General features: G+C 39.6%; 1 long non-coding RNA gene across 1 annotated transcript in view; it reads right to left on the bottom strand.

The window, feature by feature from the left end:
• LOC147312912 (uncharacterized) overlaps positions 1–26,176 on the bottom strand; it is a 48,388-nt gene that overhangs the window by 20,216 nt on the left and 1,996 nt on the right. The window contains exon 2 of the long non-coding RNA XR_015125110.1: positions 15,819–15,871. This is a non-coding gene — a long non-coding RNA (uncharacterized LOC147312912). The remainder of the gene's footprint in view (positions 1–15,818; positions 15,872–26,176) is intronic.

Consider the following 26,176-nt stretch of genomic DNA (forward strand, 5'->3'; position numbering starts at 1 on the left):
CAAGCTGGCACTTCTGACTGACTGGTGTCATGGCAGGGTGTATGTCAACCAGATGTGCGCCAGTCTGGCAATGATGGCACTATTTATGTTCCTATTTTCCTGTTTTAGTTAGAAGACCCAAATGTCATGTTGCAATACTATACTGCTATGGTGCCAACGTTTCAAATGCAGGTTTGACAGGTTTGTGAGTGTACACTTTATCCAAAACCTAGTGTGGGTTTTATAGTGTTGTATAGAGCACTTTGAGTAATCTGGGAGAGTAGAAAAGCACTGTATACGAATCAGGCAATTCCCTGTCTGAACTTTTGCACTATTATGTTCCGGCACATGTTGTTATTACATGGCTTGATTATGGTACACATTAGGCTCACATCTGGGGCCAGAGCTGAAACTGTTCTGGGCCAGCACAGGGCCAGCAGCCCACATACTGCAAAGAATAATGGCCCTTTGGAGGCCCAGATCAGGTTTGCCAGAGGTAATCCATACATGGGCTACCACAGGACCACCAGTGTGTCTGCAACTGGCCAGAGGTGGCCCATGTGTGGGTCACCTCTGGCAAACCAGATCTGGGCCACCAAAGGACCGTCATTCTTTGCAGTATGTGGGCCAAGTGTAAGCACATTGTGTGGGCTAGATCTGGACCATACCAATTTTGCTATGCGGGAAAGACTAACCCTGTAAATGCATAACACAAAGCCTCAGTGAGAGGGTTACAGATGCTATAAAGAGGCACAGTATCCACAGAAAAGAGGAACATATTCTTCTCTGCTCTAAATTTGGATATTTTAACATAGAGATTGACTCATATTAAGAATCAGCCTCCTGTGGCCACTCGAAGAACTGCAGTTTATTGACACATGGTTTTCTGATGTTGTCTTTGCATTAAAACATGCAACAATTTTAATGACAGTGATGTTTCATGTCAAATTCCTTCTCCAATATCAGCTGTTTCTAAAATGTAAACACTCTCCTGAACAATGCTGAGTTAGTGTGGAAGGTTATACGTGCAAGGATTGGGTCAGTTTGAAAATTAAAGCATAGATTTCTTTCATTATTACCTAAAACTTAAGCAGCCAGTGTTTTACCAACAAAAAGATACAGTAGATGAGACTTAAATCAAACTTTTAATTACATTAAACAGTTTCAATATGATTTCCTCTTCAGAGGTGTTCCCTTCCCAACAGTAATAACTTTTGATTGGTCCACTGATGCGCCAGCTGACCAACATTATGACAGTCCTGCTATATTAGCATGTGATTCAACATCTCTGGACCATGTGGGGTTTTCTGCATTGATTAAAAACAAGGATGTTAGCAGAACCAGGTGGCTTTGAGCTAAACCAGCACTCACAAGCAGGAACCTCCATTAAAATAATGAAAGCAATAAAAGCAACAACAACAACAACAATAATAAAACCTTTGGAAAACATTTCATAAACCATCAGCAGCCAATTAGAGGAGCCTGCACAGGCTGTGCTGTGCTGTGCTTTGTGTGGTGTGTATGTGCGTGTGTGTGTGTTGGGTATTAGAGCGTTACAGCGCCCAGCCTGGCTGTGCCCTGCAGGCCCGACCTTCTAATCATTATCTGTCTGTCTTATTACGCTCCAAACCGGGCCACTCTTAAATAAAATATGCAAAGGTTTCTTAAATGATGACCCGAGGCTGCGCGCGCCGCCGCTGCTCTACATGCTGTTAATCTGAGAAATGCAAATTCCCTTCATCTCGCACTCGCCTTTATTAACTTTTTTGAATTTAAAATTCCACGAACAATGAGTTCTGTCAGCTTCTGAAATGATATTTTCTCTCCTCTTTTTATGTGCGCACGGAAGCGAGTTTAGAGCATGAAATTACCAGGGGAAATATGAGCGGTTTCATCTCTCCCGCACAATTTAATTGGCTGCTTTGCAATTATTAGTTTTTGCTGCTAAAGTTTTTTTTATACTTTACTGTTACTGTTTCCTTAAAGTGGCAGCTCACAACAGTGTTTTATTTTTCCGGTTATTTGCATGCAATTCCACCACTAACCATTAGCCAGCTCCTGTGATTGGATGGCGGATTCCATGTGATTTTCACAGTGATTTGATGTTCTGATTTTGGATTCAGTGAAGCTGAGAGGGAGCCAAGAAAATCAGATAGACACACTTATGAACAGCCACTGCAGAGAGATTGACAGATAAACTGAATTCTCCTCTTCCAAATGCACAATTTTGTTTTCAAAAATTCAGCTAAAATACACGGTGCACTTTTTGACCTCCAGATTTCACACACACGGAAGGATGTAATTCTGAACTTTTTCATCATGCAATTCTTTTCTGTGCCCATATATTTCTCTTTCTGCAGCATTATTCACCCTGCATTCCTCTGTTGTTCACTTCTTCTCTTTTCCATTTCCCCCTCTCACAGGATCAAACAGAGCCATGGACCAGCAGGAACTTTTCACTTCACCTGTACACACTGTCAAAGCAATGTGCTGATGTGTTCATCACAGCAATTTTCATATTAAAATTTAGAGCCTAAAATTTGCTTTCCTTTTTGCTCAGTTTAGGTCTCCACCAGACACTAATGGATCTAGCTCAGTTAGCTGCTAAATGCGTTTGTGCTCCCCTGCTAGTTCTTAATTTTATCTGTCTGCTATTTGATGCTGAGCAGGCAGCATACTGTGGGTTTATCAAACCTTTTTACTGACAACAGTTGCCTGCTGTGACTGTTTGACATTGATAAAAGTGGGACCGAGGCGAAAAGTATTAAAACTGTGGGCTGTAAAACTACTCTAATAAACTCCATGGTGCAGATGGGGAATAAATATTCTCTTTAAGAAGATCGAGTTTTACATTTTTAACAGTGTTTGGCTGGAATGTCAAATCAGAAAAAGCTCATATGTTTTATTCTTAAAATAAATTGCAAGTAAGTTGTCATTTAGTTTGAAGTGCATTAGAAAAAAGATTACTTGATTTTTGCAACAGAAGTCTTAATGTAAATTTCCCCCTCTAGGATACATATTTAATTTCCTCTGCATTCAACGAATACTGTATTCAAATCTATGTTCCAAAGGTGCCAGATGTGGGAAGTTATTAACATTATTTTAGGAGACAGACTTTTTTTTCAGATTTGACTGCTCAGTCTATACATGTAGCGTTTATGGCGCACACACAGGCCTAGAGACTGGTCAGCAACTCCCTCGCAACCACAAGTTATTAAGGATGTGTTTCCCCCGTGCAGTTGTGAGTGGTGTCTGGAGGTAGCTGGTAATCGCTATGAAGTTGGTAGCAAAAAGAATGAAATTCTAAATCAAACACCTCATCACAGTTACTTTATCTGCTAGTTTGTATGGAGTGTTTGTCTGCAAATGCTCACAAATTACTTGCCAAGCAGTAGTGAAGCTGTGAATAGATGCAAACCAGAAATGAAGAGCGTTCACTTTCAAAGTAAAAGTTGAACCTTTTAAATGTGTTGATTGTAACGGTAAAGCTCAACTTTTAAAAGCAAACATGCTGCATTTCCTCTTTTTTAAGTTTTCCTACAACCAAGTAAGTAAATGCTAAGTGTTTAGAAAAGTTAGCATCTTCCACTCTTTTAAGCCACAGGCAACTGCAGCAACCTGCTAGAGACCAAAGCAATCAACACCTTCTTTTGCACCCCATCACCTGGCAAAAGCCACTTTTACATTTACATTTTTTTTTCCCTAACAACCAGAGCGACCTGTCCTGGAGGCATTTTAATAACATACTAAGTGGTGCAATTTGCTTATCGATGGACATTGATATTTACAATAAAATGTCAAGTTTATGTCTTCACTTGACTATTTGTGGAAGTGAACAACCTTTATTTATTTACATTGATAAATATTTTAGAAATTTAATGTCTTCTCATTTAAAAGTTATCATTAGTTCAAAACACACAACACCATGGATTGTTCCTTATCAAAGTCAAGTTTTTTAGGCAGACCAGTGCAACACATAATATATTTTCCTAATTAAGCAGTTTCAGTATATTTCTGTAGCATTTTATATAGTTGCAACCACAATGTTACTGAGCAGATAGTAGTGTCCTGGATAAAGAAACAGAACAAATACCTGTTTGCCTTCTTCTGTGGTCACCAGTTGGTCATTAACATTGCATTGGAGTTTTCAGTTATAAGCTTATGGATGTTAGCTAATAAGTTATCCACATTTAAGCTGATTTGTTCTTGTTGTTTATAGTTCAGCTGCTCAGGTTGTGCTGCATTAACCTTAATGTGAGGTAGGTTTAGGACTGATGTCAGCAGATGTCAGTAGATCAAAGTCTGGCTCCACGCATTGTTAAAATAAAGAGTTACGTAGTGAAGCATTGCTGTCGCTACTCTTCACAATAGTTTCTTGCAAGTCAAAAGAAATGTGAGATGATCTAATGCAACCTGCTACATACTAGTATCAAAAGCAGTGATTTTATACCACTCATCTAGTCCCCGTGTTGTGCCCCAGTAAAAGCAATATGGATATTTAAAAACAGATTTATCATAAAAAATATAAACTTGAAACTGTTAAAGTTTCAAAATCTGTTGATACAGTTCCTGGAAGTTAAGTAAAGACATCATTAGTGCTTTGGTTTCCATTGTTACTTTGTATCTTCAATAAATATCAAAAGAAACATTTTTATTTTGCAATAACATTTCTTAATTGTCTTCACATCCTCCTTATCACTTATGGTTCTTTCCTTCTCTGCCTCCTGCTTGGCAGCAGAGAGTAATGGACACGGTTATGAATGTGTGGAAACACACAATTGCTTCCGAGGAATAATGACTCTGAACTAATGTTGATTAGAAAGACGCAAACATAACGAGGGCTCACGCCTCATTCCCTTTAATCACCCTCCTTATTTACCTCTCTGTCACAGTCTCAGCTCAGCTTAAAGGAAGATGTCAGGGTGTGATCAGAATAATGAGAAACCAGGGTAATGCACACAATTAATGAGATGTGCATCAACAGGACACAATAAAGATGACTGGGACCTTGTCTTCTAGCATGATGAATTTGTATCACACCCTAACACCCCATCGCCACCTCACTCAAAAAACATTGCTGTACCTACATTTTGAGACAAATTTGGCCATGTTAATGTCGTAAATATGTTGGAAGTGAGTCTTCTTTGATAGTGATGTTTTAGATTCATATCTGATGCAGATATGTTGATATTGTAGTAGACACCACAAGATAATGTAAACAGTCACCCTTGTATGGACTCCACAAGGATTTGGATCTATGAGGAATTGTTCTCCATTCCTGGATTAGTGCAGCCTGCAGCTGTGCTCTGGACACTTGTTGTCACCTCTGATAGACACGTTGAACCAGCTTGGCCCAGGCATGTTTAGTGAGAGACATATTAGGGTTAAATGCTGGCCAAGGAAATCCAGAAAGGCCTGTGCTACTTTGGTATTGTTTTGCTGACTAATCAGATTTACTACAACCTGGACAGGTTTCCAGTCTATCACAGAAAGTCAGTCAACCATTCCCACTCTTATTCTCAAGTACAGCCAATTTAGATTCACAAATGAGCATAATGTCTTTGGACAGTGAGAGGAAGCCAGAGAGAGCCCACACAGACACGATGAGAACATGTAAACTCACACAGAAACCTCAGCCTGTCTCTGGATTCTAACCTAGGACATTTATCCTGTGAGGTGATGATTCCACCGTCACCATATGATTAAGGCTATGCAATATGACCAAAATTTCACGGCCCGATATATGACATTTTTCATCTAGATAACAATATACAGTGGAACCCAGACTTACGAATACCCCGTTTCATGAAAAATTCAAGTTACGAAGGCACCGAACGGCAATATTTCTGCCCGTTGTCATGGTCCTGGGCCATGTGGGCCCAGTATTCTTAGTTCTTTGTATTCTTGTATTTCGTTCCTTATTTAGGCCATGTCTTCTGAGTTGCCCTGTTGTGTTGTTCCCTAAGTGTTTTTCCCTTCATGGCTCTCTCCCCCCTGTGTGCCCTCTATGTATTGATGAGCCCTCGTCTCCCTTTGTGGTTGTTTCATGTTTCCCCAGCCCGTTATGTCTGTGTTTTCCCCGTGCTCTCTCTCCTCCTGTCGGAACCTCTGTGCCTCTACATGTCATGTTCAGTTCACCCCGCCCTGTCTCGTTATGATTATCAGTGTCACCTGTGTTCCCCGTGTGTGCCCACTTTCCTCGTTTTCCCTCTGTGTATTTCTGTCTGAGTCTCCCTCTGTTCGGCGTCGTGTTCTCCCTCATGTTGTGTGGATCTCCCTGTGTCTCTCTGCGTATGTTAGTTTACTTTTCCCAGTTTAGTTTTGTATTTCCTATGTTCTGCCATTCCAGCATTAAAGCTGTGATTTTGAGTTCATCCCCGTGTCTGTGAGTTTTGCGTTTGGGTCCTCCTCCTGCCTGCCACACAGCGATCCATGACACCCGTGTTACGTCAAAATGCCAGAGTAACGAAATCCACTGGCTCTGATTGGCTGAGCCTACAATGCCCACAATGCCTTCCGAATCATGTGACAACCGTACTTGCGCTTCGCTGTTCCACTTGAACGACGTATTGTTGTTCTAGTTAGCAATTAACCTATAGCCTATTGTTCAGCATCGCCTCACTCAAAACGCTTCGACTTACGAAAATTTTCGACTTACGAAAGACCCTCGGGAACGAATTAATTTCGTAAGTCGGGATTCCACTGTATATCACAAAATAGTGCATTTTCTGTAAATTCTGTGAATCTCAAGCAACTCGCCTTGTGTGAAATGTTGTCAGCTGGGCGTCGTGTACCTGGAGTCGAGTGTTTTCACTGATCCATGAAACTATATATTTGTAGATAAGTAAGATAAGTATAGATAAGTTGTAACGGCTGCCATTTTGTTTGTGAGTATTTATTACATGGCACGCTGTTCTAATGTTTGAGTCTAAGGTTTATTTTGAGCACCTGATGGCTCTTTTTTGCTTCTCATCTGTAAACTCTTTCCATACTCTTTCATGTGATTCTTGCATAGGTGGTTGAAGAGGTTTCTCATGTTTGAGTCTGTGGTGGGGACCGGTTTGCGGCATAATTAGCATAGTACAGTTTGCCGTGTTAGACTTTTCACAACCAAACCATGTCCATGCTACAAGTGGACATGCTGCACGTAGTCACCATCCAAACGAAATCCAAAATATTGCAGTAAACAGTGTATTTTGTGACACCGCGAAACAAACGATAGCGTATAATATAAAACGATAGACGTTGTAATTATATATATATATATATATATATATATATATATACATATATGTTATATATTTCATCATATCACACAGCCCTACATACGACCACAATGCCCTCAACAAAGCAGCTTTCATGACATAAATCTTGTGGGGGTTTTTTACACTAGTGTACGTCTGTACATGATTTTAGAGAATCATATATAAATTTATTGTTTCTGCTTTTTGAAACAAACTGAAACAAACCAGAAGATTTTACTTTTAAATACTGAAAATTCATCATCAACAAGTTGGAAGATAGGGGAGACATAAAAACACTACTTTTGATGAAACAACTGAAGTTTGAGTCCTCTTTGGGACCTCTTTTAAAGTTTAGCTTTACCTTGATTAGGCTTGATTAGCACAAAAACTGTCAGGAAAAGATCATACTTTTGGTTAAAAATACCCTTTACAATGTTAAAAATGTGTGATTGAGTTCCAGTCCATCTTGTTCCAAAGCCCATCGTGGTCCATTAATTTAAAGCAAAACTAAAACAGCTTACAAAAATGTCAAATTGGAATGGAGGTTGTGAACAAACTTCTTTTAGTATTCTTTTGTATTACATCTCAATGTAGCCACTACTGCTATGCACTCAAAACACACACAGCTACTATCTACAGATACTATCTGCATACATTTTTTTCTATAACTTCAGTGGCTTGCTCCCTGGGACTTTAACCTGAGGGATTTCACTGCACTCAGAACTTTCTGTTTCTGACACCTATTGAGTAACACAGAATCTGGATCTGAAAATAAAATCATTGGCATCAAGGAGGCGACTGTGTTGTCTCATATTCTGGAACCAAAAAACAATCAATCAAGCAAGGATTCAAGTTAAAATCAGGTGGCAACAATCTCATCACCTAACCAGATGAGGAAAATTATGAAAACTGTTTCCAAAGAAGCATTAACTCACAGCACTGCACAGCTGATACTCATTATATGTTCCCAAACGACTTGTATACAAAGCCCACAACTCCTTTGTTCTGAGTTGTAATTTCACTCTGCAAACATTGTTTCATTTTCACCGTAACATCCGACACCCCCACAATTACAGCACTGCTCAGCTCTCATCAAACTCCTCCATTTGTCCTTGGCACACAAGTGCACTACTTCAAAGTACATTTACCCACCACCACCACCACCCCTCCTCCTCCTCCTTCCTGTCTTCTTCTGCCCCTCAATTCATTTTGTTTTGCTGTCATTTCTGGATTGTTCAATAGAAAAACTTTCAGTCTACTTTCAGACATGCTAAAGATGCTGACGCCAATTCAATGCAGCCTCATGCAGCTCGCTGCTTCTTTTTTTAAACTGCAAATGAAAAATATATCATTTAAGAACATTAATTGCAACTTTTACAACACTTTGGAGCATCTGCAGATGATCAGCTGTGTTCCAACGGCTGCCAGCATGGAAACAAATTAGTGTTTGTCGGTGAGGGATGTTTGTGCATGCGTGTGAAGGATTGTTGTTATGCTGGGGAGACGAGTCCTTGATTAGCCCACCATATCATTCCCAGACGTGCAGTGCATTGTGGGTGATAGAGAAACTACTGCCGGGGTCCACAGTGACACTTGCATACACATACAAACAAACATTTGCACACAAACTGTCTCACACACAGATTTATCTGCCCTGTGATATTGATGGTATTGAATAATTCAGTGATTTTATCAACTTCAACCACAACAAATGACTTAATTATGTTAATCTGAGCCACCACAAACTCACAGAGATGTGTGTGTGTGTGTGTGTGTGTGTGTGTGTGTGTGTGTGTGTGTGTGTGTGTGTGTGTGTGTGTGTGTGTGTGTGTGTGTGGGTTTGTGCATGTCTGTGGGTGTGTGAGTGTGTGTGTGTCAGCAGGAGTGACAGGAGCCTACAGGCCTTCAGCGCTGAAACGCTGATCTGGAATTTCACATCCTTATCCTGAAAGCCTTAGGACACACACGCATGCGCACGATTTCTTCACACACACACACACACACAACACAAAATCACAGCTCAAAGAGCCACCAGGCAATTAGCACTACCCTACCTCAAGTCTTTTGATTTGCATACCAAGTCAGACAGAATTCATGTCAGTGTGCAGAAAGTGTGACACACAGTAAACACAAGCAAATAAATAAAACACACACTTTACACACAGGAAGTGTGTAAAGTGAACACAGTTGTGAGTGGCTTCTCAGCGAGGTTATAATTGAGCGTGATGGACTGTCTGTGTCTGCAGTGTATCACCGTGGGGCAGCACACACACCTGTGGTCTCAGCACACTGACAACATGAGACAAACACCTGTCTGCTCCATGCTGACAAAAAGAAAACAAACTGTACATTTCTGGGTCTCAGCAGCACGACTTTATTCTTGGATAGTATGCAGAGGCAACATAAATTTAAACTTGTGGGCTTTCAAGGAACTGATAGAGAAGCAAATCAGATTCTTAAGAAAAAAACTGTACATCTGCAATATCAAGATATTCTATAAAAAAATCAAAATCAATGTTAGTAACCAATGTATGCAAAAAATAAGGTCTTAACCAAGCAGCAACCTGAGAGGATTCCAAGTACACCACAAGCTCTCTATTGGGCTTCAGGTTTGGGCAACAAGTGCCAGGATGTAATGCAGTTTGAATCAAAGATCTTGCAGCACTGCAAAAGAATGCAAAGAAGTCTAATTTGTCATCCCCAATATTTCTCCCTCTACCTCTACTCTGTCCCCTTCGGTCTCCAGAGCTCAGAACTCAGTGGGATTACATTATTACTGATGACAGCGTGTACTTTTAATTACTTATTATTCTTATTAATTCCAGCAAATGCAAATAATCAACAATACAATAAAGTATACACACACACACACACACACACACACACACACACACACATATATATATAGTATGTAATATATATAATAGGAATAATATATTATATACTATATATTTTTTAATATTACATATTTCTGTCTTTCTTACAGACACATTTAGTTATGATATATTTTTAATCTCAAAAAAATAAAACTCAAAATTAGTTATGAAATAAATTGTGTCCTATGTTCCTGTTTATATTGTTCTCGTGTTGAAAAATCCAGCATGCCTTCAGCTCAGCACATTGTATAAACCAATAGTCCAGCAGCACAGAAACGCTATATTTGATGGAGGCCATGAACGGTTTTATGGAAAACAGCTGTATTGAATCTGTTCCAGAGCTTTTTTTTTCCAGCTCATGAATGAAATTTCCCATGCTGCACTGCTCCAGGCTCTGGCACATCTAGGATGTAGAGCGCTCCCTCTTTCTCTCTTTGTCTCTTTTTCTTTAATGCCTTCATACACCTTGTAGCCGTTCGTCAATTACTGACACACATTTTGGCAACAAACACACCATTAATTGAAACATTTAATTAGCATTAAAATTAGCAGTAATTAACATCTTTTCTCCAGCGCTTTCTGAGCTGGGCTCAAATTCTATTAAGGCTTTAAGCAGCTTCAGCGTCTCCCTGCTTTGCACTGACTTTTTGTACCATCTACAGATGTGTGAGTGGGTGTGTGTTTATGTGTGTGTGCACTCAGGGCCCCAGGTAAGGAGCCTCCGTGAGGAGTCAAGCACCAAGGCCAGGCCTGCTGGGTGCCCAGGGGAGAAGAAGAAGAAAGGCGTTTGAGCGGGAGGCGAAGACGAGGAGAAGAAAATAAGGGAGGAGGTCAAGAGGGAAGAGGAGGGAGTGCTTGAAAGCAGGAGGGAGGGAGAAATATGGTGGGAGGCAAAGGATAGATGTGAATGAGTGAGAGAGGAGAGAAGTAATGACAGAAGGATTAAAGGAGGAGGAGTGTGACTGAGGGGAGAAGATGTGGTGGGGGCGAAAAGACAGAATAAAGGAATAAGAGCGAGGCAGAGCAAGTGAAAATACAGGATTAATCATGTGTTTGTGGCAGTATGGTATACATACATGTTTGCACATACTTCTGTGTGTGTGTGTTCATGTGTGTGTGTGAGGCCTACTTGGAGCCAAAGCAGGGGCCTGGATTAGTTGCGTTTGCCAGGGCTGGGGGGCAGGATTAGCAGGCCGGGCTGCTGTCTGACGCCGCTCTGCCACCACTAATGGCATTATTAATAGGCAGCTAAAAAATTCATTAAAAAATCCATTAAAAATAAATGTGTTTTACATAAGACTTTGCCCCAGGTAGGAGGGATAGGGGGAGGCAGGGGTGAGAGATGGGTGCAGAAGGGAGAGACGAAATAGGCGACTGTTAGCTTTGAGGTCAGCTGAACATCACAGTTCAGAAAGAGGAGAGAAAATATACAAACACTCGCCTGACTGGAAATAATGTTGGATTTGGGATAATAAGGCTAAACCAAGAAATACTGACATTTCTGCTGCTCTGAGAAATTTGTGCAGAGCTGATGTCAAATATATGAGCATCGAGGTGCACGTTAAATACAGAGCTTTCAACTGCTTCTGTGTTCCTGTCAAACACAAACAAGAGGTTAAGCACAAAATACATATTGATTTCACATTTGTATACATGCATACTAACATAACACTTCTTCAAATTTTACAGAACTGAAAAAAGTATAAAATACTTTGAAGATGCATTCAGTTCCTGATTGCTGCTGTTGTTCCAGTTTGGAGATTATTCCTCTCTTTTTTTTCATCTACATAAAAGCAGGATAAACCTAAGTACATAGAAACAAGAAAACTCTTGAGGAATTGTTAAAAAAACACCCCTGTAATTGGTATTTTTTCAATTGCCCTGTAATTGTAGAACTAGATGTTCACATTTAGTTTTTTCTGAGAGTGTCTTTTCTAAGTATACCAGAAAAATTTTAAAGTCCAACATTTAAATCGCAATCACCACTAAGGAAACTCCCTTAACAGATACCCCCTAACAGATATTAAATTGTGCTTAGAATGTCAAGTAGAAAAATCAACATTTGGGGTGTGCAGTGTACATAAATATGTTTCAGTCATGCACATACTTGCATGTTATGATTAAGCTTCATTTTGGCACATGTTGAACACAACTTCCTGAATTAATTTTAATGGGAATTTTTTTAACTACAGTGTTTAAAGAGAAAATAATCTTTCTGACATAAGAAGAAAAACACCCACTCCAAAATATTATCTACATCAAGGATTTTAAACTGATTAGCCTCTTCAAATTAATGAAACGGTTGGAGTTTATTAACTCTGTGAGAGAGAGCAAAGAAGGATGGGGAGAAGGAGGTTAAAGGTGAGGAGGTTCTGCTTTGTGTGTGCCTTGGGGACATTTAACTTAATCAGATTAACAACAATAGATGCATCTATCCACGCACACACACACTCACATACACATATATGGCAGTGGGCAGAGGGGCCTTACAACGTGCCCGGGGGGACCCTTGCTATAGCCTGAGGGAGTCATATATGCAGAAAGGGTCAAGAGGCGATTCAATTGTTTGAATTCTAACTCGCTTACATTTCTTAACACCTACACGCACAGACACATGCAAACGCACACAGACATATGCATCGTGTGCAATAGAAGAATTTGAATGAACAGGCAAAAAGATGCTGTTTTCACAGCAATCACACAGATCCACTACCATCAGGTTGATCCGGCCCTCAGCCTGCAGCACAACAGACTCACAAAGGATAACACTCATCACCCCGCTGCTCTATCGCACTGTCAACACATGACAGCTGCCAGGTGAGAAGTTATCGCTGCATTGTAAATTTTTCAGGAAATGTATAAAATTTTTATTTTGCTTAAATTTTACATGCATTGGTTAGCTACCATAAGAACAACAACAACAATAAAATTGATATGAAACTGCTGCGAGAAACTGGTGATGCAACAAAACTTGTGCCTTATAAGCTTTCTCCTCCCAACTGTACAACTTTCTGTAACCTGTAAATATTTAAACATTACTATGAGGCTGGTGTAATAGTTTACACCAACATAAACAGCCCAAAAATATGGATGTGTTGCATATTCTTTTCAGGGTAAAACATATATTCAATTTGATGTTTAAAAAATTCTGAAGTTCCCAAATAACAAAATGCAACTCAAACTAATCAGTAAAATATGTTCTGCAGTAGAAGAAAAAGAAGAAGAAAAAGATTGGACATCTGATTGAATCACATTGAGACTCTAGATGGTCTATCCAGATATACTTATCATATATTTGGATATATGTTAACACATTTCATATAGGGGTATGCAGCATAACATGATAATGCTATATAAAACATGCAACAGATACCAACAACCACCATGACAAAGCTAAAATGTAAACTTTTAAGTTGCCTTATAATCCAAGAAACATTTAGTTTACTTTGTAGAGACTCTAAATCTCTTTTATGTTAGCCACTGAAGTGCATTCTGGCCTTCATTAATCTGCAGTAACTGTACGCTGCCAGTTTACTTTAGCTGGCATCCTCAGCCTCTGTTAGCCTCTGTTAGGTGCTGTTAGCCTCTGTTGGGTGCTGTTAGCTTCTGTTACCCACAGTTTGCTAGTGAATTAAACATTACCTTACATAGTAAATAAACTCTCGTACAACATGAGAATGTAATCAAGCTTTTTATAGGAGGGAAAGTGTGATTTTTAGGATATTAACTTTGGCAGCTTATAGCCAACTGTTGTTGTTGTTTAGCTAGCTCATTGTCATCTGTTCGAAGACAAGAAGGTTGCATATCTACACTGTAAAAAAGAATTGTAATATAAAAGTATTTTACTGTGTATTTTACAGTTTTGTACTGTTCTTCTAGAATATCATTAAATTCACATAAATAGACTTTGATTTTACATTTCAAATGTAAATTAACGTAAAATCACTGTAAATGTAATAAAACATAATTTTCTTGTTTTTTAAATGTATCTGTCTGTACATATGCATATTTAGATTGTTAAATACATTCACTAATGCATCATAATTTCACAAATATTTGTCCATTATTTGAAAGATTGAACTGTTAAATTCAAATGTAATGCTATGAAAAAATATATAAAATGATTTGTATAAACTTTTTTACATCAAATAATTATTATTATTGTTGTTATTTAGGGCGATCGTGGCTCAAGAGTTGGCAGTTCACCTTGTAATCAGAAGGTTGTTGATTCGAGCCCTGGCTCGGACACTCTCGGTCGTTGTGTCCTTGGACAAGACACTTCACCTACCACCTACTGGTGATGGCAGAGGGGAATTATAAAGTGGAATTGTAAAGCGCTTTGACGGTCTCATAAAGCACTATATGAATGCAATCCATTATTATTTAAACCAACTGTTAACTGTATATTTCTGTACATTTAAGTATTATTATTCATATTGCTGCATTCATTGACCTTGTTTATAGGTAATTTCATTGTTTCATCACATTAAATTGTTCCTAATTTAATGTTTAAAAGCACTTGAAAAGGCAAAATCCCATGTAAAATTAGGGCAACAAACTGTATTGTCATTACTGAAAATAACCGTATTTTCATGGGAAAGTTATTTTCTGTTATTTTATGGTATTATTTTGGCGCCCCAGCTGCCGGAATATTACTGTTTTTTAGGATATATTTTTTTACGGTGTAATCTGCTGACAATAAGTAACTGCGACAATTAGAGCCCTGACATCTGTTCAGGAGATATGGCTTGAGGTGAAGAGAAAGAAGATGTTTTATTCAGATACTGGTCATTTTGTCTCAATCCTGTGAGTTTTCTCTTTGGTGAAGGGGACCCCTTGTCAGATGATAAAACATAGGTATGATCCTTCTCGCCTTCAGTATGAAGGTGCAGACGTGAATAAAAATTTGACTCCACGGTACTCTTAATCAAAATTAATCTTATTACTTATTACTAGTTAGCTTATATGTATCTGTGTTCCACGTGTGCATTTTCTTGATCAAATTAGACATTGTTTTGCTCCAAAAAACATGACGGTCTCAAAACACCAGCTCTGAAATCATGGCAGCTTCATCCATCTTTTGTACTGTTTATGGGAAGGATTTGTTTTTTGGAGCCAGCCTATCAAGGCCTCTTCTGGAAGAACTGCATTATTTGACTCTTTGGTGTTTGCTTCATGTAGTTTCACATTATGTATAAGAAGGCCATGCTATCAACAACATGACTACTCATTTGCTTGGTGGATGTAGACAGTAGAAAGAAAATAGTTCCTACCATGAAAGCGCTTGCCACAAGGTCACGGCTAGTGGAAGAGGAATTGCTGCTAAGTTGATGTTTTAATGTTTTATGTTGTAAATATGTTTATTTATTGATTCATTTGCTCATGTTTTTATTTTTGGTACATACCGTGAGAAAGCAGACATTTCTACAGCCGAGAAATAATCCAACCTAAAAATCTTAACTGACTAATGGTAGGGGAAAATGACTGGCCCAAACACATCTGTGATGTTATTTTCTGAAGTTTCTGAAGCAGGATTTTACAGATCCACAATAGTAAGTTTCAAAGATTTTGAGCTACTTGGGGCTAGAATTGAACTTGGACTCCTCCTCCTGCATCATCAGCCTTCCTCCAGTGCTTGTTGGGTAGATATGAGGTGATTAAGAGTATGTCAGCAGAGGGAATCTGAATCTGAGCCGGAAAAAAGCAAAACGCAACTTACCAAATTTGGCCAAGGAAGAGCAGAAAGTAAAAGGCAGGAAAGAGCACCTCCCGCTGTGCAGAGAAAAAGACAGCAAAAAGTCAGCAACATTCACACTCAAAGCAAACATCAAACATCATCAAACACACAGAATGAGACACTTTGATCTCCCTGGCTCCACAGGAAGCCAGCATCTTTAGAAAATCCTCCAAATGTAAATTAATTTACTACAGAAAGAGATCCCGAGGCGCTGGTGTGCAACTGAACATCAGACATCAGAGGGTTAAACCCAAACTCTGCAGCTCAGCCCACAGAGACACTTCAGCACTGGTAAGTAAATTTTAACCCTGAGCGATGCACGAAGGTCCCCACCAACAGCCAAACTGACATGCATGACCGAGTTTTACATTACTCCTGAGTCGATTGCAGAGCATATTGGGAATCTGTTTGTGTTAGGATCTCAGCTCATCATTACTTGTATCATAAAAAAACAGTTTTCCTCAGCAGATCTTGTTTCCAACAGAGGCCTTTCGTTTGATTGCCGAATGCTGGGTGAGAATTTAGGATGTGTAAGCAAACAGAAGATTTTTCTGCAGGCACTTAGCAAACATTTCAGTCACACCCTGAGATCAAGTTCTCTTGAGTTGGATGATGCTGTATTTCACGCCAAGAGTGCATTAATGGTTTTGCTTGTGCAACATTTGTCAGTCTGCAGTTTTCAGCTGCAAATACTCCTACACGATACATGAAACAAGCAAACATTCGTGCCAGTATCACATATTGCCAGGCAATTACTCAACATCTCTTTCTGTTCTAATCTTAGACTGTATATAAAAGATGGACAAACAACATCTGTCTGAAAAGTGATTTCACTGACATGCCTGCATTCTTTTTCATGACCAGCAGAGAGCAGCTTCTATGATCGCAAAAAGAAATTTGACTGTGAAGTCTTTAATAACACCTCACCTCAGCACTATTGATCTATGACCTTAGCAAAAGCTTCCCTGGTGAGTTTCTGGTCCCATTTTCCTAGTTTTACCCTGTAGGAACATGCAGTGTCTCTAGGTTTCTCAGTCAGTCAGTCAGTCAGTCTCGTTGCTTGTCACATCCAGTCTCAAAATTCTACAATGGTCACAACAAAGCGGGGTCAGTTTGAAAGAGAAATTGATGTTTTCTGACAAATGGTCACGGCAGAGAGGCTATAACCTTGAAGGAGAAATGTAGATCAGTCTTTGATTGCTTTGGGCTGATTCCCAGAACATTTTGATTTGATTTCATATCACACATGTTGTGAAACCAGGGTATGCTGACTCTGAAAACACCAAGTGGCATGTTTCTTCAAAACGGTGTTAAATTTACAGCACACAATGGGTCAGGTATCATCGGTCTAACATATATAACCCACCAGAGTTTGTTCCACCGCTGTTTCTGCAGTTATTGCAACCCCCACGCTCCTTCCACAAATAATAGACAATATGAAACAACATCTCATTACAAAGCCTCCCCAAAGAGGCACCTTGTCATTCTCCTCAACTTGTCAAACTCTCAAAGCTTGAAGTCAGTTTAGGAAATTTAAGATAAGCAAAAGGAAGTAAATAAGAAAATTAAATCTGGTGAGGAAAACAAAGACTGGAGTAAATAATGACAATTCGACAGTAAATAACTGAATGCGTCTTCTAACTCCCATACTGTGTGTGTGTGGTGATATTGTTTGAGATATATGCATGCACAGACAAAATTTGCTGTCGTAAAAGTTTTAATATATGTGGAAGAACTTATGCAATTTAGTTCCATGGGTTTTGAGTAGAACAGATATTGGTAATACAGGCAGACCCTTGTTTGCGTGGGCTGATTGTGCCACAATCTGCTGCTACTGCTCGAGGCACTCGGTCCTGCATATAAAAGATCAATGTTGTTTCCAGGTCTGAAAAGTGCTTAATGCCTGCATTCATTTTAACAACCAGCAGGAGGCGACTTATGTGGTTGCAAAATGAGCTTTTTTTGAAGAGTGTCTCGCTAACCGCTGATATGTAAGCAGACGCCGATTAATTGGCATCTTATTCTTTCTACATATTAATGCTGGCATTAAGTTACATAAAGTTTGTGTCTTTATGTTATCACTGTTAGAATCTAGTTTCAGAGGCACGAATGAGATGGTTTGTACATGTGCAGAGGAGGGATAATGGATCTACTGGGCAAGGCATGCTGAAAAGATATGGATGTCAGGCAAGAGGGAAAGAGGAAGACCACAGACAAGCTGAAAGAAGAGGAAGACTCTCAGAATCTAGTTAACAATCCAGCTAAAATTATTTTGCTGAAGTCAAAATACAGCTCACATTTTATACCTTCTAAATTCATAATTACACACCTGAAGCAGACTGTGTTCTGTTTTTAGAGTCATTACTGCTGTTTGCACAAATCAGTAAGATCATGACTCTAAAACAGCTGAAAAGGGTCACAGACAACAGCATCACCCTATATCACATCGCATCCAGCATGATTTCATTCTTGACGTGCTGTCTAAACATCTGTCCTTCAGGTGAGAGTCAGACATGAGCTTATCCTCTGCTGACTGGCATGCTTGTCTTTGCCCTGTCAGGGTAGAATAGCTGGTAAATGCGAGAGCAGGACTCTGTTTCTCTCTCCTATACCTCTCCTTCACACCGAAAGACACGCCGCGGCCCCTCTGCCCCTCCAACCTGCCTCGAGGTCCTATAATCTTTTTACAATGTGTTGAAACAGAGCAATAAATCTGTTAGCTTACAATCTAATTTCCCTGGCCTTTTCCAGAAATCCTCATAAACTTTTGGCGCCCCCATTAACGGCCCTATTGAATCAGAGCGCTTAATCTGCTTCCAGGTGAGGGGTCAGAAAATGAATGCTTTGAGATCCATCACGCTGACGGGAGCAGAGAAAACTGGGCGAGGGAGCACGCTGGGGAAAAGGGCAGCGTCTCTTCCTCATAGGTCAATAGCAGCCAAGAGAGTCAGTCATTCACTTTTTCCTTCAGCACCGCTCTCATTTTCCATTTAATATGGACATCCAATTAATGTGAGCATGTCTGAGGCTGCCTGGATCCCTATGAATTATGGCCCATCATCCCCCCAGTTATGGCTCGACAACCGAGAAGAGAGGAGACAAGAGCAGAGAAGAGGAAAGGAAAGGAAAGAAAAGGAAAATTAAAGGAGAAGAGAATTGTGAGAGGAATCAGGTGATCTTACACCCTGGCTCCAAAACAGCAACATATAGGAGACAATCAAGTATGCTTAAAAAGAAAAAGGTTATTTGATCTAAAATAAGAAATGAAGCAAACAAAGACGTAAAGTGTGATTATAGGCATCAATGCTGTTGTCCAGGCTTCCAAGTAGGAAGGAAATGTGGGAGGGGCTTGTTAGTTCTTCTTATCAGGTGCCTGGGGGTCACATGATCATGTTGAGGGAGGGGGTATTCCAGAGTACCTGTAGAAGTCAACAATAAGCAAAAATACGAGGTGGAAACATGAAAAGGAAAGGAAATAAAAGTAAAGGAAATGAATGTTTAAAGAGTGGAAAGGGGAAAGAAAATGAGGAGAAGGGAAGAGAAGAAGCAAGAAGCAAGGGAAACAAATTTTGAGAGAGAAAAGACGGAGGGCATTTAAAGGAATGATCCAAAGGGAAAGTAAACAAGGAGAGAGGAGAGGAGAGGAGAGCCTTACAAGAATTAGAGATAATTGATTGGTGGGACAGAAACAGCTGCTTCTGATTGGCTGCCAAGAGGAAGAACCAGATTAGTTTTAATAGTGGTGTAACAGACACCTGAGCTGTGTGTGTGTGTGTGTGTGTGTGTGTGTGTGTGTGTGTGTGTGTGTGTGTGTGTGTGTGTCCATCCAAACAGCATTACACCAGGGCCTGTGATATTAAACCCGGACAGCAGCACCTTATTGTCGCAGCAACAGGGATTTGTCATTGTACCTCATTATCCAATTAACACCATATGGGCCTGAGGCCAAACATACACACATACACAAGCATGCACACACACACACACACGCAATAGACTTTCACTGTATGTCTGTGTGTGTTAATGTGTGTGGGTTTCAACAAAGTTAAAATAGGAAATGTTGGAGGAAACTTTGAGCTCAGCTACTCGCTCCCAATACTTTGAGCATTCTTTCTCTTAGATTCATTACAGTGAAAGCAGACTGCTGATCATTAAGGCTGTTAGTTGTTTTAAAGATGGTTTGTTGAGGTCAAGTGTAATATAGAGTCTCTTAAAGAAAAACAAACTTGAGAGAGAAGTGGGGGAAATACCGAAACTTTATACCTCCAGTGCTCTGATGATGGCTCTGTGCTAAAAACATGTTACTTTTAAAGCTTTTTCTTCAGTTTACTTGAAAATTGGATCATATTCAAATACATCTACAGTACATATACTTCATACCTGGCATGCAGAGGGTGTAACCACAAATACAAGGTTGTTAGAAATAAAATAAAAAATACAAATTATACATTCAGACTTAACTTCAGATGTGAAAATACAGTAAACCCCTATGAGAAAATAAACCTGTCTGTCATGTTTGTGGCATTAATAGTGATAAACCTGTACTGGATTCCAGTAAATTACTGTTTGTAAAAAGATGGCATGCGTTAATGTGAGGATGACAATATTAGCGAGAAAACAAAAACATTTAGAGAAAATCACCTGATCTGGCCTTAACGGTAAGCTTTATCAAAACGGAAAGTTTTAAGTATAACAAATCTTAAAAGTAGAGAGGTTATCTGTCTCCCAACAGCCAATACAAAAGAGAAGGTACACAAATTAACAAAGCCCTGTGTATAGGCTCTGATAAAAAAAAAACTGCAGGGATTTAGAGCATCACATGTCATAGACATTTATATTTAGTATGCATCTTTAGATGTTTCAGCATTATAAAATAGTAAATAGTTTTATAACAGCATTTGGGGAAAAAAAGTGTTTTCATTGGCCATGTTTGGCAAAACAGAGTATCTATGAGGTCATTATTATCATACGGAGTGTGTTTTTGCCCCATTTTGGTGATTTTAGCAACACTGAGCATTTACTCGTGTGCCACTTTAATCGATATGCCTATTCAAGTGTTCTTTAATGTGATCATCTAATCTCCATCTAATCACGAATATATGCCAATTATACTAGAGCAATGCACTGCATTTAGACATGTTAACATGGTCAAGATGACCTGCTAGAGTTGAATAGTGCATTGGAATGGGAGAAGAAAAGTTATTTAGATGACTTGAACGTGGTTGGTGCCAGATGGGCTTGGGTAATCTCCAGTGTACCTGTGTTCTTACACCTGCTCCTAGCAGGAAAATGCACCGTGGCAAAAAGCTCAGATCATCTCACACTGGTTTCTTAAGCATGACAGTGAGATAACTTTACTCATATGGTCTCTACAATCCCTTTATCTCAATCCAGTACAGCACCTTTGGGATATAGTGAAACAGGTGATTCACATCATGGATGTGCAGCTGGCAAATCTGCAGAAACTCAAGATGCAATGAAACAGTCCTGATCTATATGGATCTAAGCTAATTATGTACATTTAGGATGAAGGGAGAGCTTATGAAATGTGAAGGAAATTATTCACAGTGTAACTTTAACCTAAACGTTTCCAGTCCCACCGTGTTTATATGCATATTTGTCTCGCTTTTATAGATGCCTACATTGTGTAAAAGCAAATGTGAAGGATTATCGAAATGCCTACAGTTGGATCCAGCACTGATTGTAATAAAGCTTTAATAGTAAGCAGTGCACAGCGTATAAATACAGCTTCTCCTCACAGCAGCTTGGCGCAAAGGACTCAAAGTGAACGAATTGAACCCTTGAATAGAGAAGAGAGAGAATGCATGAAAAGAAAACAAACTAATAACGAGCATATCAAAACATGGGTCATCCCAGTATTTCCCTAGATTTGGAAGCATTTCAAACTAAATGACAAAAATATGCATTTCATTAAATTCTAATATATGAGAGGAGCTCCAGACTCTCCCTGTCTCATTGTGTCTCTGCTCACAAAGAAATCTCTCTGTGATTTTGGAGCAAAATATGAGAGTTATTGCAAGGATATAGGAAGTATTCCAGTGCAGAACCCTCTAAATCCTTATGTCAGATGTTTTATTATTAAAACTCAGCCCACTCTTTGCGGTTCTCAGAGGCTCAAAGATCGAGCGGAAGAGAGAGACGGGACAGGCTGGAGTCGTTCATAATGCCAAATACAACAAACAGTCATCTTAACTGATTATCTAGAGGACAGAGTTATATGAAAATACAATCACTAAAAAATTTACATCAATGAAATACCTCGTTCTTCTTGAAGTATATTACATTTCAGAACAGTTTGGCCCTTTTTCTTCTTATTCCATCAAGCTCAGAAAGAGGCAGACAGGAAATGTGGGAAGAGCGCAGGGATGAGTTTCCTGACTTTATGGACATTCCTGAAACATTTCACCGCAAGACTACAAAATATCAAGCAGTAAAATTCCAGCAGGTTGGGTTTTATTATCTCAGTCGTAGCAAGAAGTCCCAGCTATACAAGTTAGCCCTGTAACAGAAATTTCAGATGCAATGCTACAGCTGGAAGTGTAGTCTATATATTCTTTATTATTATACAAATATCTTGTTTCCACCAGCACTGCTGTCCCCAAAGTTGGAAACAATAAAATGATTACAGGAGGGCCAACCACAAAACATTCACACATGAGTTTCAGATGGAGCCTGAAGATTGTGTTCGCCGTGATTTTCTGTTTTCTTGCAGTGGAAATAACTCCAGCTCTCATTATGTAACAGCTGGTTCTGAACCTGTCAAAATTGAGGCTGCTTCCCAGGAGAAATCAGCTGTGTCAATCGGGCACTGTGTCAGTGGAAATCAGGTCAAAGAGGTAAAGGAGGAGTTCATTCCATAGCATGAATTTTGATTTTGAGTCGATCCCACATACATTAAATGTATAGTAATCTGATCTAGTAATTGGCTGCCTCATGGTGTTAGGAAATTGCTCTTTTTATGTACTATAATTTCAACAACAATTAAAAAAATAAATCTTTCTTTACTTTATTCATGTATCATTCTTCATTATCTTTGAATGCATTATTAAATACATTTTGATATTCTGTGCAGAGTAATAAGTAATATAATAACAAAATAATTTTTATCACACATCTACTATGACAGTCTGCTGTCTCTGAGGGTCCACAGGTTTATTATTGCGTGAAGAAAAAGATGTAATGGCCAGAAACAGGAACCAAACACAGACCCTCTGATTAAGATGTTGAACAACTTTTTTATTTGTGTAGGTTTTTTTGTCCCATCCATTTATCTTGGACATCTTCTCACTCAATGTTTTGTTGTTGATGTTGTTGTTGAAACTGAAAAAAAAAAAAAAAAACTAGATAAAAAAGCAAAAACTCTGTCGCTTCATTTACTTTGTGGTATTTTCCATCATGCTCGACAAAAACTCCAAAACTTGTGACTTTTTGGCATCAGATAGGTTTTAATAAAAAGACTTCCCTTTTCATACACTGGATAAACTCCAGACTTTAGAAAAGAGCATGTCATGCAGAACTAGTCAAAATGTAAGACGTTGTCTCAAGATGTGAGACTCGGGGACAAGGAACAAAGATGTAGTGCAGTCCCACATAAAGAGGGACATCTGGTCACCCTATGCGAGGGTGATGGTCTAAACCACTAGACTGTCAACTGAGAGACTGCAGTTTGGCTCCTGCGTGACAGTTTTGTGTTTTGCAATTTGTTTTAAATCACTGAAACCATTAACAAACATCCTCAACTCTGCACACTGATAAATGGCACTAAAGGGTGCCAAGTACATTTAAATATGATATGAAGCATCCATATATGAATATACCACAACCAGTACCGTACATCAGGACACAAATGCCAAAGAGCACCTTTGGAGTAACCATGAGACACCAGAAGCTTTAACAAAGCAGCAGTATTTTACACCCTGTGAATGAAAACAGCCCCTAACTCCCTACAGACTTTGTGGCTCTATATTCACCTGGGACATTTGCTGAAAGTGCTACAGCTGTCATTCCTCTTAGGAGGACAGTCTCATCAAAGTTATTTCTCTTTACATCTGTTTGTGGTTTAGTTTTGGTGGTTGCAGCAGCCACAGCTAAGACGAAATGCACACCTGCAGGTAGAGAAAATCTTAATGTGGTTTTAAAGCAATCAATTCTAAAGAAAAAAAACCCTCTTCTGATTCAAGTCTTACAATGAAGTTGTGTCACGTAGAGTGCATCCGAAGGTTGTAGTAAAAAGAAAAAACGGTCAGCAATGACCTGCAAGCAGTTAGGATGGTGTAACATCATTATTTTTATGCATTTTAAGTTCTGATTGTTTGTTTGGAAAAGGTGATTAAAACAAAAAAAACACACAAGGACTAAATTATTTATCTCAAAATCTGCACAGGAAGATTGCAGAAAGTGTTCTGACCTTGGAGGAATGGATAGGACTACAGTTGAGTATGTGTGTGTATGTCTGCGTGTGTTGTCAGTGTCTGCACTGCAACGTAGCTGTGTTTTTAAAGGCCTAATGTTTCCTGACATCCCACAGTTAAAGTATCATAGAGGCAGAATGATCGCCCCTGGCTAACGGGAAAAAGACTGCCTGGGGCCTTTCGCTCTGGGCAAGAGTGTGTGCATGTGTGAGTGTAAGTCAGTGTGTGTGTGTGTGTGTGTGTGTGTGTGTGTGTGTGTGTGTGTGTGTGTGTGTGTGTGTGTGTGTGTGTGTGTGTGTGTGGTGAAAAGGCCTTTCAACATGCAATATTCTCTGTGTCATCAGCTTAAACAGCTAAACAGGGTGTTCAAGGGAGAGAAGAGGAGGAAGACTGGAGGAGGGAGAGCAGAACAGGAAGGAAAGCTCTCACAGCCGACGCACAGCATTACAGTCCGGCTCTGCGTCGGACTCCTCATTTAATGAAGGAGGAAATGAAGACAAGGGATGAAGGGAGAAGAAGAAAGAGGTGGTAAAATCCTTGAGTTAAGTCGACTCTTATGATCTCATGATGCTTTCTTCTATATTTCCTCTCCACACTGCCTGCAAAGTACGCTGCAATCTCCATTAGCAGCGATGCCGAGAGAAAGAAAGAGAAACAGCTGTGTTCAACCCGTTTGTTGTCGCCATAATCAAGCAGATTTATAACTTTCAGTGGTAAATTATTCAAGTGTTTAAGGCTCAGAAGTTTGAGCAAATTGCTGCCCCCCTTCCTCCTTTCTTAAGTGCAGGAGGCAGAGTGTTAATGATGTGCACTGCCAGGCCTGAAACTACTGTGGGCCTGGACTTGAGGTTTGATCTTCTCTTTTTATCATTCTTATATTTTCCCCTTTAGTGTTTTTAAGTGCTGGGATCTTCTGCTAATGTAAAAAAAAAAAAAAAGCAATTAACATTGAATCCAGCTGGTGTTATGTAAGAGATTCTTACAATGCAATTAGTGCTAAAGAATCTGCCTTTTTAATGTTTTGTCAATGTAGGTAAAAGCTGCCAGCGTGTCTAATAGATACACAAAGCAATACCTAACAGATATGTTATTAGGACAATGCTGCGGCGGTTTTTGGCCTGTAGCTGCCAGCAGTGAGAGAGGAAGGGAGGGTCAGGATACAGTAGTGTATAATGGTGTCTAGTGTGAGTCCACACAACAGATGAAGTCATTTCACACTCGTCTGTGAATGAAATGAGAGCCCGGCGATACCATCTCCCCTCGCACTCGCTCTCTGCCAGCTAAGCTTTTGATCTTCCCAAGCGGCGCTGAAATGATCTTCTGTCCGAGTTTTTTACAGCGAATCAGTGCCGGACAATTCTCTCCCTCTGTCCCCATTTTCTGTCTCGTTCTGAAAAGCCGCCGAGCCACAAGTTCAAAGCTGGAGCCCAGATGAGATGAGCACCACTCGCAAGGAATTACATTAGTGCCTGCCTGTCCCATGTGCTGGCACGCAATACATCAGAAAGAGAAGAGAATATTTCATGACTTGAAGATGGCCTCATGGTTTTGTAAAGGGCTGACAGAGTGTTATTGCAAGACCTAAATTCCTGTGGCATTAACCTGCATCTGTGTCGATTGGAGTCTGAGTGCGAGAGAGAGCAAATAACGATTTGTGCAGATGATCGGAGGGAAACATATAGATGTGATCCAAATAACTCAAGCACTAAAGGTGCAAATGACACATTTTAATTGCCTATATTTTATTCATAAACTGTATATTAAAGATGGACGCAGCCACCATGCCATTACACATTAGTTAGTTCTGTCTTGACGCCTTGAGCTCAGCAGTTTGGCTGTCGTGTAACTGATGCTTTGAATCTGCAGATATCAGGGGAAGGGTGGCCTGCACTAAGAAATCAAGGGCCA

Source organism: Aulonocara sp. 'chitande type north' Nkhata Bay, linkage group LG15, assembly GCF_057382095.1.
Source record: "Aulonocara sp. 'chitande type north' Nkhata Bay isolate Kocher_YH1m ecotype deep benthic linkage group LG15, A_spYH_male_GT1.1, whole genome shotgun sequence".
In the NCBI taxonomy this organism is placed as follows: domain Eukaryota; kingdom Metazoa; phylum Chordata; class Actinopteri; order Cichliformes; family Cichlidae; genus Aulonocara; species Aulonocara sp. 'chitande type north' Nkhata Bay.